Here is a 13,845-nt window from a genome sequence, read left to right on the forward strand (position 1 = left end):
ACTGTTGGTGGGAATGTAAATTGATACAGCCACTATGGAGAAGAGTATGGAGGTTCCTTAAAAAACTACAAATAGAACTACCATACGACCCAGCAATCCTACTTGTGGGCATATACCCAGAGAAAACCATAATTCAGAAAGAGTCAGGTACCACAATGTTCATTGCAGCTCTATTTACAATAGCCAGGACATGGAAGCAACCTAAGTGTCCATCAACAGATGAATGGATAAAGAAGATGTGGCACATATATACAATGGAATATTACTCAGCCATAAAAGGAAACGAAATTGTGTTATTTGTAGTGAGGTGGATGGACCTAGAGTCTGTCATACAGAGTGAAGTAAGTCAGAAAGAGAAAAACAAATACCGTATGCTAACACATATATATGGAATCTAAGAAAAAAAAAAGTCATGAAGAACCTAGGGGTAAGAAAGGAATAAAGACACAGACCTACTAGAGAACGGACTTGAGGATATGGGGAGGGGGAAGGGTGAGCTGTGACAAAGCGAGAGAGTGGCATGGACATATAAACGCTACTAAACGTAAAATAGGTAGCTAGTGGGAAGCAGCTGCATAGCACAGGGAGATCAGCTCGGTGCTTTGTGACCACCTAGAGGGGTGGGATAGGGAGAGTGGGAGGGAGATGCAAGAGGGAGGAGATATGGGGACATATGTATATGTATAGCTGATTCACTTTGTTATACAGCAGAAACTAACACACCATTGTAAAGCAATTATACTCCAATAAAGATGTTAAAAAGAAAAATCATTGTCATCTTGCTCGCCCCTTTCTTCAGAAGCTACAGTGACTCTCTGTCATCTGTCACATCAAACATAAACTCCTCTCCTTTGTTTTGCCTTTAAGCACCTCAAAAAAATCTGTCCAAGTTTATTTTCTATGGCTCCTTGCGACAATGAACTTTTCCCTGTTCTTGAACTCACTGTGCTCTGTGACAACCACTGTGTATACGCAATGCCCTCTCTTGTTGAAATGATCTCCTTCCCCCGTCTCCCAGCACTTTTATCTTCAGGTCATACCACAAGACCCAGCTCACAGGTCACCTCCAAAACAGTAGTCATTGGGCTCACACAGAATGCTAACACTATAGCATTCTTTATGCGGAATTGAAAGCATCCATCTTCTCCCACTAGATTGTGAGACCCTTGAGGACAACATATCCATAACTTCCATACCTGTCCCATAAAAGGGGCTTAATAACAGTTAACAACAATGATGATGATGAACATTATTAACTAATATTTATATAGAACTCACTATTCGCCAGGCATTTTCTAAGAGAAAATATATATATACACACACAAACATATATAATCATTCTCACCTCACACATAAGGAAACTGAAGCTCAAGGTGCTTGAGTAACTTCCACATTTTATCATTAGTAAATAGCAGAGCAGAGATTTAAGCCAGAGGGTTTTGAGACTATACTGATGGATGTATTAATGAGCAATGAAGAAACAAATTCTAATCCCTGATACCTACCCTTCTATGCCTCAGTTTCTGCTCTGACTAGATTGTCTACCACTTATTACTTCCAAGCCCCGGGCTGCGGTTCTGAATTCTGATACCTCCTCTCCCTGCCTATGGAGTAACTCTCCTGCTTAGAACTGGGTAACTATCAACACTTGCATCTGTGCTAACACCTCAGACTCTGTACTCACCTTCTTGGTCTGGGTCTTTCTGAAAGGGCATGCCCTTCCCTGCGGTGACATGTCTCATCATTGCCTCCGCCTTTGTCTTTTCTTTTTTTTCCTTTCAGCTACCATTTATTGTATACTGTGCTATGCTCTTAATATGATTTCTTGAGTAACACTTCATTTATGAAACCACCTTTATTATTGGTGTGTGTACATATATGTGTATAATATCATATATATAATATATAAACAATATATGTAATAGATAAAAAACAAATATATTTGGTTACTTAGAGTTGTATGTTAGATATCATCACTCGGGACCTGTAGCCTCCTATTTTTAATTATTATGGCTTTATAATAATATTCACTGTCTGGCTCAGCAAGTATTTTCTCCATGTTCCCTCTTCAAACTTTGATTATCCATCCCCATATTTTTGTTAAGAAAGATGTTAGAACCGTATTGCTGAAAGTTTTTTTTAAGTAGGTTTTGGGTTCCTGTGCAAGATGGCAGTGTAAGAAGATCTTGAACTCACCTCCTCCCACTAACAACCCAAATCTACAGCTACATATGGAACAACTTTTTCTGGAAAATGAAAACAAAAACAAAAAACCTAAAACCTGGCTGAGTGACTCCTACGCATCACCTCAGGTGAATGATAGAAGGCCCACATCAAACAGACAGGAGAGTCTAGAACACTGTCTCACCAGAAACCTCACCCCTGGTGCAGAGACGCACAGTTGGGAGAGTCCTCAAAACCCAGAGCCTCCCTCTGAGTATTCAAGGGTTTGAACCCCACATCAGTCACCCCAACTTTTAAGACCTGTACCCCCAAAACATCTAGCTTTGAAAGCCAACTGTGCTCACATCTACCACACCCACAAGGCTGTAGCAATCCGAGAAATGGCTATTGAAAGGCTTACATGCTCAGACACACCTGCCCTAGGGCCCAGCATGGAAGCAACCAGTGGAAGGGTGCCCAGACTTTTGTAAGAGAGGCTCATATTCTTGTCTTGGAGCCTCAGCCCAAGGGGCAGGCATCTCATTTGATGCATACCTGGGGGCCTGCTGGGGTGCTCTATGCGGACGGAGACTGGAGGGCACCATCTTTGTACTCTACCGCACTCCAGCCAGCGGGCATCATCTTTCTTTTTTTTTTTTCTTTTTCTTTCTTTTTTCATTTTCTTTTTTCTTTCCCAGTGGGCACCATCTCTACACTCTTCCTCTGTCTCTGCCCCCTCCAGCTGGTGGGCACCATCTTTGTGCTTTCCCCCTGCCACACTCCAGGGTGCCAGCATCTCCTAGAGGGAAGCTTCTACACACATCTGGTGCCCCAGTTGTTACATCTGGTGCCCCAATTTTTGCTGCTGCCAGGGGGTGGCAATTGAATTTTGACAACGGTAAAACGTTTATTCAGTGAAAAGGATAGTCTTTGCAACCAGTGGTGCTGGAAACATTGGTATCCATACACAGAAAAGAAAAAGAACTTTGATCCATATCTCACACTATATAAAAATTAACTTAGGGCTTCCCTGGTGGCGCAGTGGTTGAGAGTCTGCCTGCCGATGCAGGGGACACGGGTGCGTGCCCCGGTCCGGGAAGATCCCACATGCCGCGGAACGACTAGGCCCGTGAGCCATGGCTGCTGAGCCTGCGCGTCCGGAGCCTGTGCTCCGCAATGGGATATGCCACAACAGTGAGAGGCCCGCGTACCGAAAAAAAAAAAATTAACTTAAAATGAATCATAGATATAAATATAATACTAAAAACAATAAATCTCCTAGATGAAAAAATAGAATGTGAATTTGGGATTGGGCAGATGCTTCCTATATAAGACACTAAAAGCTGATTAATAAATTCAAAAGTTAATAACCTGGATTTTATTAAAATTTAAAAAAAATTTTGTAACTATATGTGGTGATGGGTGTTAACTAGTTTAGTCTAGTTAGAAATGTGGTGATCATTTCACATATATATACAAAAATTGAATGATTACATTGTACACCTGAAACGAATATAATGTTATAATAATAATATAAGGTTAATATAATATAAGGTGTCAAGTATGCCTCAATTTTAAAAGAATTAACTATAATTAAATTAAGCTGGTTTTCTGAAGTCCAAGCTGTTGATTGGATATGGGGGCTATTTTGTCTCTATTCATGCTTAAGATACTCTGCTCTTAAGAGTATAAGCTCATCTTCTCTGTGGAAATAAACAGCAAAAAGAAGAGGTTCTACGGTGTCTCCAGTATGATGGGCTTATAAGATAGGCAGTAGTAATTGTTATTAAGTTCAGTGTACTCAGAGTCTCCAATGATCTGGCAAATGTGAATGAAAAAATTTTTCCTATGAGTCTGAAAAAAAGTTTGTTTTTGAAAATATAAAACAAAAACTCATTTTTTATTAAATTTTATTAAACATAAATTAATTTGGGAAAAACTGATATGTTTATAGCTTTCAGGAACTCCCATTCAAAAACATGGTTCCACTCTCTCACATATCCTTTTAATATTATGGTAACTTCATTACATAGGATACACTCAATAACTAATTATTATTATCTTAGATATTTGTGCTTTTATTGCTATTCTGAATGGTAGTTTTATTACATTGTTTTCTTTTTCCAGCTGAGAGTTACTAGTTAATCAGAAAGCTATTTTTTAACAGTCACTTAAATGTTTTCTTTACTGATAATGGCTTTTTATCTTGTATCTGTAGAAAAAAATACCATCTAAAAATAATAATGTCTGTTTTTGCCTGTACCCATACCTAGAACATTAGGGCAACATTAAATAGAAGTGGCCAATAGTAGACATTCTTAGCTCACTTCTGATTCTAATGAAAGTGCTTCTGGGATTTCATTAGGTACAAGGCATAGATTTTTGATAGAATGATATTCATTATCATCTTTTAAAAAGTTCTTACACTTCTAATTTATTCAGAGATTCATTTTTATCAGAAACTTAAAATATTACATTGTCTTCCTTTATTAATATAATATGCTTTATGACTAGTTTTTTAATGAAATCATCCATATATCCCCAAAATAAAACTAATTTGGTCTTGGTAAATTATTCTCCTAATTTACTGCTGAATTTTTGGTTTAGAACAAACAAAGTGAGTTTGTTCTGTTTTTCTTCTCTGTGTTATATTTTACTGGATTTGTTAGGGTTTTCCTAGGTTTAAAAGTGAATTGTATAGCACAGGGAACTATACTCAATATCTTGTAATAACCTATAATGGAAAATAATCTTAAAAATTATATATATATATATATCTGAATTGCTTTCCTGTACATCTGAAACTAACACAACATTGTAAATCAACTATATTTCAAAAAAAATTTTTTTAAAAAAGTGAATTGAAGAGCTTTTCATTTTTTTCTATATTGTATAACAGTTGATATGTGTCTTCAAAGCTTGGAATAATTCAAGTTGGTAAGAACATCTAAACCCACAGCTTTTTTGTTGTTGTCACTTGTTTGATAATTTAAAATTTTTTTTCCTTAGATATTTATACCTTCAACTTATCAATTCCATGTTATTCAGTTTTGGTTATTTACAATTTTTCAGAAAATTATCCATTTTAATTAGAAAGCTGTACATACCTCATAATTTTTAAAGTTGCCCATTTATGGTGTTATAGCGTTCTTTTTACTTCTGACATTTTGTCTATTTTTCTTAATCCAATTGGCAGTGATGTCTCTATTTTCTGGTTTTGTTTTTCTGAGAACTAACTCTTGAATTTGCTTATTCATAACTTTATATATATTATATATATTGGCCTCTTTATTTTAAAATAATCTGTACTTTTTCCTCTAATACAATCATTTGCTTTTATTATGTCAAGTTCATATTGGTTAATTCAGCCATAAAGTACCATGCTTTCAGATTTTATGTTTTCTTCCTTATTTTATAATGTGTATTGCCTAAGTGGAGTGTGTTTCCTTTGCTTTTACCTTCTTCAGGGTAATATTCCAAAGTCACCATAATCCTGATATCAAGACAGATGAAAAAGAACCATTTCATTATAAACAGAGAAACAAAATTCTTAAACAAGACCTCAACAAATCAAATTCAAAAGAGAGTTAAAAGAATAGGACTTTACAACTGATTAGCATTTATCTTACAAATGTTAAGAATTGTTCATCATTAGGAAATCTATTAAATAGAAAGGTGAAACCAATCAAAGCATCTTGTCAACAGATACCAAAAATAATTTCAATAAAATTTTACACACTTCCTAATGAAAAGCAAACTGAAGAAAACTAACTTAATTTAACAAGAAAACTAAAGGAAATTATAGACTTAGTTGTGTAATATTAAAAGTGTCTCTACAAGGAACAAGACAAGGAAGCCCATTAAAACTATTATTAGTCAACACTACATAGCAGGTCCAAGAAAAAAATCTGTAATTAAAACTTAAAATGACCAGAAAAAAAGTGATGAAACTACCATCTTCGAAGATAATCTTTTACCTAGGTAAGTGAGGTAAATCAAGTAGAAAACCATTAGAGTCAGTAAAGTGGCCAGATAAGATCAACAACAAAAAAAATAAACAGATTTCCTATAACCCAACAATGATAGCTGAGCAAATTTAACTTTTAAAAAAGATCCAATTCTCTATAGCAATAAAGCCCATGAACTAATTAGGAATAAAGCTAACATGGATGTGCAAAGCCTTGGGTAATGAACTGTAAAACCCCACTGGATAACACAACATTGTAAATCAACTATACTTCAGTTAAAAAAAAAAAAACCACTGGAGGATATAAAAGAAAACTTGAATAAACAGAAAGACATAGTGTATCTGTCGGTTCACAGTTGGCCCCCATACATGGAGGGCAAGGGGAGACGCTTCTGGGTTGGTAGGTGGCTGGTTTAAGAAGCAGGGGAAATTATTTACATGTGAGGCTTGTCCTGGGCGGCCACAGATGAGTAGATCTCCACACCCTCCTGCCAGAATCTTGAGTTTATACAGAGGCCTTAACTGGGTTCAGTCACGTATTCAGACCAGGTGGTCTCCACAACACTTTACTGTCTCAAGGCTGTGTCCTTGGAACAGCTCCTAGTGTGGGCATGGTGGGCAGAATGTACCTTCCAAGAACAGGGGAGAGGGTAAGGAGCCTATGATTGCCCAAGTGCAGCTCACTGGTCAAGTGGCGCTCACGTCCTCTAGATCAGCGGTCCCCGACCTTTTTGGCACCAGGGACCGGTTTCGTGGAAGACGATTTTTCCACGGATGGTGGGGAGGTGGTTCAGGCGGTATCTTGAGCGATGGGGAGCGGCAGATGAAGCTTTGCTCAGTTGCCCACCGCTCACCTCCTGCTGTGCGGCCGGGTTCCTAACAGGCCGAGGAACGGTACCTCGGGACTCCTGCTCTAGATGACCTCCCCCAACAGTGTCCCTGTATGGACAGATGTACTGTTGTAAAAATATAACTTCGCTCCAATTCGTCTACATTGATCACTGAACTTGCCAGCTGATTCCCAACTTTATGAGCAAGAACGCTTAGAACTTTTTTTAATGTGAAAAACAACCGTAAGTGGTGACTTACCCTACAGGATATCAAAATTTTCATCAAAGCTATCATAAAATGGTGGAGTGATGGCACAAGAAAGGGGAAGCATATCAGTGGAACAGAGTAGAGATTTCAAGAACAGACCCTCATTTACATGGGAATTTAATTCAAGGTAGAAGTTGTATTTCAAATGATAGGACAGAATGCCTTGGCGGACTTCTGGTGAAGATTACAGAGTAAGCAGATGAAGAAAAACTCCTGACTCTCAACAATTAGAATTGCCAGATTTTTTTTTTTTTTCGTTTTCTGCATAGCTTAGCTTAAAAGCAGAAGAGGAAATCTTCCAGTGCCAGAAATAAAGAAACTACTTTATTGAGTAGGAGGTGAAGCTATATGGCCCAGAGAAGTAATTGGATTTGATACATGCTTAGGGATTTATACTTTAATATCTATACCTGCATTATGTTAAGAACCAGGTGGTCCTGTCAGGAAAATATTGCCTGACAACACAAGATTGCAGCCGCAAAGCCTCATGGTTATTGGTGGAAACAGAGGAGCTGCAGAAGCCTTTCCAACTGTAGCTTCTCATCACTGGCAAGGAAGACATAGCAGAGACTAGGCCTGTGGACACTATACTACTGGCAATAAAATCACTGATGCCATTTTTGATAGGATTCAATAACTCCTACCAGGGTACAGGTCTGCAAGCTTCTTGGTTTTCCAGTTTGATGAATAGGTCTCATTCTGATATTAGTGATGATATCCATAATGATAAGAAGTCATAGTAGGAATTCTCTATTCCCTAGTCCCTCAGGTTCCCATAGAAGTAGTCAAGCCCTATCACTCCATCATTATCACCACCCTACAGCACTCTGATTCTGCCATTGCAGGGAATCAGATGGTTATCTATGAGATCAATTGAAACCTCAGTATTGAGTGCCCACATGACACTAACCCTCACTGCATGAATGGGCTAAAAACCTTGTAGGCACTCTTCAGATTCCTTTGTTTCATTTCTTCCAATGGTGCTGCCTGCCTTCCTGAGTTTTTCCATGACATATGGTCTCTCTATTTCTGGACTCAGATGAAATGAGATGTCACAGATATGGTAACTTAGATTCCCAAGTATTTACCTACAGGATAGTGAAGCACAGATGAGCCTTGGCCAATGGGAAACAGGGAACGGGAGGGAGCTGAGCAGATAAATTTTCTCTCCCTTCTCCCCTCCACGAACTATTCAAAGTGCATCTCCTCTTTTCTGACCTTTCAGGCAATACCTGCATACAAGTAAATGCTGCTGCCCCATGCCAAGTCTCCTCTTACTCTCCGTGAAGCTATGAACCACTGCTTCACTTTGCCTCTTTCCTGCTTCACTTCACTTTTTTCCTTAATCTCACTATCCTTGGCTTGTGTTTCCCAAATACATGTCATTTTTCACATGACATGTGTCTCCCCCTAGCTTTTATACTCCATTGTCTTGAATGAGTCTTATTTCTGTTACCTATCCGCAGTGATCCATGAAAATTTTGTTTCTAAAACAATTTTAAAAGAATAATATAGAGCTTGAGTCTTTAAAAGTATATACTTTCTCTTTAAGAATGATTTTTCTATCTTATCCAGTTTCGTAGCCATATTTCTGACCTTCATTTATTCTTACTTTTGTATTTAATGGATTTCAATGTTCACTGACAGTTTTTATACCACTTTCTCCATTCTTGATTTCTTAAGTGTGTATCAGCATTTCTTCAAGTAATTTTTTGTTAAGAATATGTTGAATTGATTGCAAAAATGTCCTCAGTTTTTCACGCCCTCCCTGTATCCATGTCTCCTGCAATTTTACAGGTCTTCCCATTAAGAGGTAGAGTCTATCTTCCTACTCTTGTGGCCTTGAGACTTGCTCTGACCATATCTGTATGGTGCAAGTGATGTTGTGTCCGTCTGAGCCTAGGCCTCAGAAGATCTTGTGTACTTCCACCATTGGAACCCTAAAACCACCAGCTGAATAAGCCAGGGTAGCCTGCTGAATGATGAAATATATGTAGCTCCCTCACCACAATGGTCTTACCTGATAGCCAGACAATTGTCAGCCAGCTAGCCACCTAGCTCTCAGCCAATGCATTAGCTGACTACAGATGCATGAGCGAGCCTAACCAATCAGCTAAGACAAGCCCAGCTCCACAGAACTGCCCAGCTGAGCTGTAGAGTTATAAGGAAAAATTAACATTTGAGGATTTAAGGAACTAAATTTTAGGATGATTTATTGAACAGCAATCCCTAACTGATACAAAAGATAATTGGGTGGCATTTTCTAAGACTATGCACACCTAAGAATAATATATTTATGCCTCTTTATTACTTGACCATCAACCTCACATTTCAAATTGATTTAAAAATTCTTTCCTCAAAACCCTGTATATATTGCTCTATTATTTTCTGGCACTATATTTTGTTATTTGTAGTCCTTCGTATGTGCTTGTACTTAATGTCTGATTCCTTTTATATTTTTATTTATCTTCGTAATTGAAACATATCTCCATGATCTGGCATTTTGTCAACCTTTCCTCAAACATAGGAAATTGATACAGAAGTGACATTAAAAGATATCACTGAAGAAGATACTTATCTGTATGATAAGTATCTTCTTCAGTGATATCTTTTAATGTCACTTCTGTATCAATTGTTTACTCCCCATAAATATCTGTGTCTTAAAGTTTTTCCCTCTGTTGTATGTCCTCTATAAATGCACTTTTTCATAATATTACAACTGTTTAACTGTTGCCTCTGCATTATGGGAGAAATCATTAAATTTGCCTTCATGTTACTATTCCTATTATTAATGTTATATTGACATTCTGCTATGTTTTCAATATTGATTTTAATATGCTTCATATTTTTAATTACTATGTAATCTTTTCTAACCCCACTCAACTCCATCTTCACTTTTAACTATAGTTCATCTGATCATCTTTTCTTTGCAACTTGTTCTCTTGTTATAGCTTTCTCTCCCTGTTTTATAGATGCCACATCATTACATATGTTACTGTCGACACTAATTTTTTCCTAAATGTTTTTCTAATTTCAGGGATTACTCATGTAAAGAGATTTCTATTTCTCTGAGTTATAAAACTTATGTAATATTTCTTTTATTCTGAAATAGTTTTACATGTTGAGCAACACGCCAGCTGTTGTTGGAGTCTGTTCTTGTTTTTCAGTTTACTCCTCATGGAATAAGGAAAAAACAGCCTAGACTCAATGTTTGCCAACACACAGAGATTGTGGCTTAGTTTTAGTACGGTGCGTTGCAATTGGAAGGCATAGTGAAATACACAGCATCTAGCTCAATCTCCAGGGCTTGGAGATAGTCCTCTATTATGGCTTTGCTGGATTTCAGTGAAATAGTTAATCACCCCCTATTCCTGCCATTTGACTCTCTGATATTGTGAAACATTGGAGAATTAGGGCTATTCTTGTTTTTGCCCACACCAACAGCCTTTTAACATTTTGGAACTGTATCTCCAATAATACAAAGCAAAACTCTTTGCTACCTCTCCACCCAAATGCCCTTTTTTTGTCCCGTGGTTTTGTGGAAATTTCAGTGCCCAAATTAACGTATAAAAACAAGTACTAATGAGGCACGTGGAAATAGGAGGGGAGAGGTACAGTACTCAGATAGGAGAATAACGTTCCAGTCAGAAAGCAACAGTGAGAGGGGGATGATGATGGTTTCATGGAGTTTCAGGTGGCAAAATAGATGTCAACAATCATTTCAGCTCCATTTGTCTTAGACAATAGAAAATATGACCAGAAGCTGGAAGCAGATAAGCTGCAGCTTAGTTTTAAAGGTATTTTGAGGTGTATGTGGCAAGGTTGAGGGGATTATAGGGAGAGGGTGCCTTTGGTGTGGACATTGTAGTGGAAAGTAGGAACTAAGTCAAGGAATTCTGGACATGTACACTTCAACCCTCAAGTTTTTATCCCCACACCGTTTCCTCGAAATTCAGTTTTATTATTCATATAGGCTTGTGTAAATCTGTTAAGAAATTGTTGAGATGACCCATTATCTAAAAACTCCTGAAGTTGACAATTGCTTGATGTACCTAAAGGGAGAATACAGATACATTCAACCTCAGCTGGTATCAGGTAGAAGAGGATGAAATGAGATTCAGTGTTTTAAACACACTTAAATACCATTAACTTATGTTGAAGTTACTGACACTACTCATATTTTATGAATAATATTAATCACTGCTAGTAGAACATTCCTGTTCCACCTGAGCTTACAAATATCAGCAGAAACCCAAGTCTGTCACAAATCAGTGTAATAAGATAATAGTTCTGAATATTACCAGATGTGGTTTTCATCTTCAGAAATTCTTGCACCACACACTGAAGCTGAGGCATCCAGTGCTTCAGAAGAAAGAGAGACACATCCAAGAACAACAAAGGAATTATCCAACTTTGACTTTCAGAGCACACTTTTTAAAAGAGTGCAAGTACGAACAATAATCTTTAGTTGCCAGAATGAGGCATTGGAGAGAGGAGTTATCTGAATCCAAGTGTCTCTTTAAATACCCAGAATTAGTCCTGGCTGATGCTTTTCCCCTCTGGCCTCAACTAGTTGGGTTTCCTTCCCATGAGACAAAAGGAATCCTTACCAATATATTGCTTTCTTAAACATGCTAAACTCTAGCCTCAGTAGCCAAGTGTGCAATATCAGAGTCTACCTGTAAGGGCAGTGAGCTGAGCCCTGGGTTTGAAATTAAGAACCCCAAATTGTATATTTACTTATGACTAACTTTCAACGTAAGGTTGAACAACCAATAATTTGCTGCTTCCAAGGAAGCACCTAAAACTTTTAATGGCTTGCACCTAAAACCCCATCTTTTTTTTCTGAAGCCTTTCTAGGCTCTGGATAAATCATAGTCTTTTGTTTTTAACATCTTTATTGGAGTATAAGTGCTTTACAATTGTGTGTTAGTTTCTACTGTATAACAAAGTGAATCAGCTATACATATACATATATCCCCATATCTCCTCCCTCTTGCGTCTCCCTCCCACCCTCCCTATCCCACCCCTCTAGGTGGTCACAAAGCATGGAGCTTATCTCCCTGTGCTACGTGGCTGCTTCCCACTAGCTATCTATTTTACATTTGGCAGTGTATATATGTCCAAAAAGCATAGTCTTAATCCTTATCTTTCCATCTATTAATATGATCTTTTGCAATGTATTTAAAAATTAATATATAATACACTTACCTCCTTTACTCATTTAATTTTGGCGTGCTTTTATTTGCCTGTTTGAAGATATTCTGTTTGACCACAGTGCCACCAGCTGTTCTCCATGATGATGCCTACAGAGATTAGGAATTAGATCTGTTTACCTTGCCCTGAAAGCACCTTCCCTAGCAGCACATCCATTTGTCATCGTGTTCTACTTTAGCATCCACATTTATTTAGCACATCTTTTACTTGGTAGTTTCATTTGTTTGTTAGGTTTTCATTTGCAATATTGATTCTCCTGGACTGTAAACATCTAGTGAATAGGAATTGTGTGTTTTGCTCCAGGGACCTACTTTCACTATCAGAGCAAAAGACACTTTGTCTCTTGGGGACCTCAAAGTATAGAGAGGGAGACAGGCAAAAATCACTGATTACACAAATCATGCTTAATATGGAAGATAAACTCTTAAATTCTCTAGCACTTGTTAATAATAATGTTAACTGCATACTAAAATAAGGCTAGAGAAAAAACTCTTCTACTAGTCCAAACTGTAACCTCTCAATAATGTACTTTTAAACAAACAGCTTTGAAGTTCCAATTCTCTGCCAATTTACCTAGCTGTGTTTATCTCCTCTCAAGATGAACTATGGGAGTGGGAATTAAAAATTGGACACATCATTGGTCACCATACCACGTTGCTGTGAATCAGACCAATAGCCATCTGGCTCGTGAGTGTGTTTGCATACACCGCCAAGGTTGGGGAAGGGCTGTTACTCAGGCTTCTGACCACAAGTATTGAGTCAGATTCTCTGGTTGATTAGAGTCCTTTGTTGGGAGAAGGCTTTGTGCTTGGGAAGCCTGTAGTTGTGGTTGTGTGGTTGTGGACATCACTTAGCTCAGAAGAACATGGCCTGGAAAACACCCAATGGGGAAGGTTGTAGTCATGCTTTACTCTTTATCCCTGGCATCAGTTGCCCTCGTTTCATCTGTGGTGTGTATGAGTATATATACCTTAGGTTTCTCCAGCATGTGTTTGGCAGGAAGGAAGGCCTCCTCTTATTTTGAAGCCCCCCATACAGAGATAATTAATACACACATTGGAGTAAAACAAAGCATATTTTATAGAGAAAAATACCTCATGCTTTGAGAACTTTTCTAAGAAGTGTCAGATTTATTTTTGGGGAACCATGTTATACCAGGCCCTTTTGGAGGGGAACCCAGGATAACTGGAAAACTAAAGATTTATTATTATTTCTGAATTAGTAACAGAAATTTACTTAATTGTGTTAATGGATTGGCATTTTTCTTGCATTGTTATTTATTTTACATGGCTAAAACTTTTTGAGTATAGAGCTTAAGTTGGGCATGGTAATAAATGTTGCACATGCATTAACTCACGTGATTTACGTAATAAACCTCAGAGGTAAGTGAAATCATTTCT

This window comes from Tursiops truncatus, chromosome 2, assembly GCF_011762595.2.
Source record: "Tursiops truncatus isolate mTurTru1 chromosome 2, mTurTru1.mat.Y, whole genome shotgun sequence".
Lineage (NCBI taxonomy): Eukaryota > Metazoa > Chordata > Mammalia > Artiodactyla > Delphinidae > Tursiops > Tursiops truncatus.